The following is a 5,269-nucleotide window of genomic DNA, read 5'->3' as shown; positions in this document are numbered from 1 at the left end:
TCTGTATTTTTGGTAGAGACAGGGTTTCATCATGTTGCCCAGGCTGGAGGGCAGTGGCATGACCTCGCCTCACTCCAACCTCCGCCTTCCATGTACAAATGATTCTCCTGCCTCAGCCTCCCCAGTAGCTGGGATTACAGGCACCCACCATCACGCCTGGCTAATTTTTAGTAGAGACGGGGTTTCACCATGTTGGCCAGGCTGGTCTCAAACTTCTGACCTCAAGAGATCTGCTTGCTTTGGCTTCCCAAAGTGCTGGGATTACAGGCGTGAGCCACCGTGCCCTGCCTCCCAAGTATTTTCAGTCCATGATTGGTTGAATCCAGGGATACAGAACCCACAGACTCTGAGGGCCGACGGTATCTGCAAGGCAAGGCAACTAGCATTGATGATATACTGGAGTTTATACGGAGTGGATTTCCCCATGTCTTCAAGGGAGATTTTACTGATTAGCAGCTGTGGCAGACATTGTTAAGTGACACCCAATATTGGTTTATTTTCTTCCTTAATAACAATTCTGATTTCACCTGGGCTAGCAATAGGCCCAAGCTAAAACATTACATTTCCTAGCTTCTCCCTTGCAGCAAGATGTGGCCAGGTGGTCAGTCCAGCTAAGAAGATGTAAACAGAACTAGTAGAAGGGAATAGGGGAAAGCTGTGTGGGAAAATGGTATTTGCTTAGCTGGAAAGGGGGCTTTCTGTCCTCTCCCCTCTCCCCAGGTCTGGTGCTATGATTACAAATACGATGGCTTGTGTCAGAATAACTCTGCAGCTGCCAGGCGCGGTGGCTCACGCCTGTAATCCCAGCACTTTGGGAGGCCAAGGCGGGCGGATCACGTGGTCAGGAGATCGAGACCATCCTGGCTAACACAGTGCAAACCCCGTCTCTATAAAAATACAAAAAAATTAGCCGGGCGTGGTGGTGGGCTTCTATAGTCCCAGCTACTCGGGAGGCTGAGGTAGGAGAATGGCGTGAACCCAGGACGCAGAGCTTGCAGTGAGCTGAGATCGTGCCACTGCACTCCAGCCTGGGGGACAGAGCGAGACTCTGTCTCAAAATAAAAAAAAAAAAAGGAATAACTCTGCAGCTATCTTGGACTGAGGTGACATCAGGGAAGAAGTCATGCAGAAGAATACTGGGATCCAAGACAGAATGAGTCTGGGTTACTGATGACTAAGGACTCCTTCCACTAGCACTAGACTGGCCTACCACTGGTTTATTTTACTTAATGAATGTCTTGCTTAGACCACTATCGTTATGTCAGGTAAAATACAATTCCTAACTACTATAGCTTAGACAGCCAATAAAACATGTCAGTTAAAGATTCTTTTTCTGTAACAGTTTTTTTTTTACTTCTCTTATTATAGGACTGACTTTATTTTACACAGAGAAAATCACAATTATGGCTATGATCAGGTAAGCGTTGAGGCTGCAGTTGGAAAGGAACGTGGAAGTTGAACACTGAGGAGGTGGTAAGGAGGCTGAGGAAGACAGAGGTCGATGTCATCATGTTGAAACCACCTAGGAAGATGGCAGTAGCGATGGAACAGAAGGTTGTAAGCAAGATCCCAGGGTAAAGATGGACACTTAGGCCTTGGACATGACAGTAACAAGGACTCACAAGCAATGTTTTGCTCGCTAAAAGCGCCAAATGCAAACCTTCTGTTTCAGTTAGATTACTCCCATGAGCCGGGCGCGGTGGCTCAAGCCTGTAATCCCAGCACTTTGGGAGGCCGAGACGGGCGGATCACGAGGTCAGGAGATCAAGACCATCCTGGCTAACATGGTGAAACCCCGTCTCTACTAAAAATACAAAAAACTAGCCGGGCGACCTGGCGGGCGCCTGTAGTCCCAGCTACTCGGGAGGCTGAGGCAGGAGAATGGCGTGAACCCGGGAGGCGGAGCTTGCAGTGAGCTGAGATCCGGCCACTGCACTCCAGCCCGGGCGACAGAGCAAGACTCCGTCTCAAAAAAAAAAAAAAAAAAAAAAAAAAAAAAGATTACTACCATGAAGTGGGTGAAGCAAATTTCTATCAGGCACACTACTGGACAGGTTCAGGGCAAGTACAGCATTATCTCCACCTCCCTTTGTGCTGGGAAATGCAAAGGAGACCAAAATCTCCAGGAATACATTCACGTGCAACCTCCATAGTCCTTGAATTTAAGAGTTGCTACCTGTCGCACTGAGAAAGGAGGGGAATTCAGCAGGAATATGAGATTCTCGTGGTATTTCTAACAGGGCTTTTTCTCTACTGTATCCTGCTTTTACCCCAGGATATCCACCTTACCACCCTCGCCACCCAAGAAGAAAAACTAGCTTTTACTTTAGCAAACCAAAGCTAGGCACTCAACAAATACTTGTTGAATGAATGAATAAATCAGAGCATAGCTCAAGTGCAAAAATCTTTTCAATCAATAATTTAAAAACAAAGCTACAAAACAATATAATCCTCTCATGCTTTAGTGTTGATTAATGAACTCTCAACATTGGTTGTTTCTTGGCAACTGCAGATTTCACAAGAATGAGATTAAATGGCTTTTTACATCCTGTGTTTAGAAAGGGAATAGAAGGGTTTACGGGAAGTTATGCTCAGGTCAAATCCAGTTAAACATATATAATTCTCCATTGTCTTTCTTCAGACAATCAAAATCCACGATCTAAGATCTGAAACTACTGCCACAGCCATGCATTAAATGAAATGCTGCTGCTTTCCTCTCTGTAAAAGAGAATGTTCAAGGCCGAGGACACAGAAAAAAGAGCAGCATTACTGGCTCTGTTATTTAGCTGTGTTCTTGAAAAAGTCACTTCTCCAGACATATCTCAGCATTTATAACGTAAGACTGAACCTAAGAGTGAATCACTGCATTTTACCCTTAATGAGGGTTAAATAATCTTTTTGAAACAGTACTTAAATTGTAGCAGGACAAGCCGCAGACAAAACCCTTCAGACACGAAGTTAAAGAAAGAAGGGCTTTATTCGGCAAGACTCGTGTCTCCAACAACTGAGCTCCTGGAGTGAGCAATTCCTGTCTCTTTAAAGGCTCACAACTCTAAGGTCCGTTTGAGAGGGTCGTGAGAGATTGAGCAAGCAGGGGGTACTGCATGCATTGGTAATTAGAACAGAACAGAACAGGATAGGACAGGGATTTTCACAGTGCTTATCTATACAATGTCTGTAATCTATAGATAACAGAACCAATTAGGTCAGGGGTCGATCTTTACCAGGCCCAGGGTGTGGCGCCGGGCTGTCTTTGGATTTCATGTCTGCCTTTTAGTTTTTACTTCTTCTTTCTTTGGAGGCAGAAATTGGGCGTAAGACAATAGGAGGGGTGGTCTCCTCCCTTAAAATCGTAATGCGCTCCTCCAAAAATGCATATCCACATATTTGCATATAATTTCATGGGATTCAAAACCCCTGAAACTTATCCAGAATCCCCCCAGATAAGTAACACCTGGACTAGATGTTGTCTAAGTCCTCTGAGCTCTATAATTGGTTCCACTGATTTCTAAGTTTTTGGGGGTTTTCTTTTTTTTGTGTTTTTCTTTTTAAAGTAAAACCACTTTGAGTTATNAAAAAAAAAAAAAAAAAAAAAAAGATTACTCCCATGAAGTGGGTGAAGCAAATTTCTATCAGGCACACTACTGGACAGGTTCAGGGCAAGTACAGCATTATCTCCACCTCCCTTTGTGCTGGGAAATGCAAAGGAGACCAAAATCTCCAGGAATACATTCACGTGCAACCTCCATAGTCCTTGAATTTAAGAGTTGCTACCTGTCGCACTGAGAAAGGAGGGGAATTCAGCAGGAATATGAGATTCTCGTGGTATTTCTAACAGGGCTTTTCTCTACTGTATCCTGCTTTTACCCCAGGATATCCACCTTACCACCCTCGCCACCCAAGAAGAAAACTAGCTTTTACTTTAGCAAACCAAAGCTAGGCACTCAACAAATACTTGTTGAATGAATGAATAAATCAGAGCATAGCTCAAGTGCAAAATCTTTTCAATCAATAATTTAAAACAAAGCTACAAAACAATATAATCCTCTCATGCTTTAGTGTTGATTAATGAACTCTCAACATTGGTTGTTTCTTGGCAACTGCAGATTTCACAAGAATGAGATTAAATGGCTTTTACATCCTGTGTTTAGAAAGGGAATAGAAGGGTTTACGGGAAGTTATGCTCAGGTCAAATCCAGTTAAACATATATAATTCTCCATTGTCTTTCTTCAGACAATCAAAATCCACGATCTAAGATCTGAAACTACTGCCACAGCCATGCATTAAATGAAATGCTGCTGCTTTCCTCTCTGTAAAAGAGAATGTTCAAGGCCGAGGACACAGAAAAAAGAGCAGCATTACTGGCTCTGTTATTTAGCTGTGTTCTTGAAAAGTCACTTCTCCAGACATATCTCAGCATTTATAACGTAAGACTGAACCTAAGAGTGAATCACTGCATTTTACCCTTAATGAGGGTTAAATAATCTTTTGAAACAGTACTTAAATTGTAGCAGGACAAGCCGCAGACAAAACCCTTCAGACACGAAGTTAAAGAAAGAAGGGCTTTATTCGGCAAGACTCGTGTCTCCAACAACTGAGCTCCTGGAGTGAGCAATTCCTGTCTCTTTAAAGGCTCACAACTCTAAGGTCCGTTTGAGAGGGTCGTGAGAGATTGAGCAAGCAGGGGTACTGCATGCATTGGTAATTAGAACAGAACAGAACAGGATAGGACAGGGATTTTCACAGTGCTTATCTATACAATGTCTGTAATCTATAGATAACAGAACCAATTAGGTCAGGGGTCGATCTTTACCAGGCCCAGGGTGTGGCGCCGGGCTGTCTTTGGATTTCATGTCTGCCTTTTAGTTTTACTTCTTCTTTCTTTGGAGGCAGAAATTGGGCGTAAGACAATAGGAGGGGTGGTCTCCTCCCTTAAAATCGTAATGCGCTCCTCCAAAATGCATATCCACATATTTGCATATAATTTCATGGGATTCAAAACCCCTGAAACTTATCCAGAATCCCCCCAGATTAGTAACACCTGGACTAGATGTTGTCTAAGTCCTCTGAGCTCTATAATTGGTTCCACTGATTTCTAAGTTTTGGGGTTTTCTTTTTTTTGTGTTTTCTTTTAAAGTAAAACCACTTTGAGTTATGTTCATGGTGCTTACACCATGGTTTCCATTCTAGAACCAACTATATTCTAAAATTCCTGGTTGGAACAAAAGTTACTTAAGCAAGTAAAAGTGTGACAGCCTGGTAAACAGG

This window comes from Rhinopithecus bieti, unplaced genomic scaffold (genome assembly GCF_001698545.2).
Source record: "Rhinopithecus bieti isolate Rb0 unplaced genomic scaffold, ASM169854v2 scaffold_19939, whole genome shotgun sequence".
NCBI classification, from domain to species: Eukaryota; Metazoa; Chordata; class Mammalia; order Primates; family Cercopithecidae; genus Rhinopithecus; species Rhinopithecus bieti.
The sequence above is the reverse complement of the archived record's forward strand: the minus strand, read 5'-3'. Positions refer to the sequence as shown.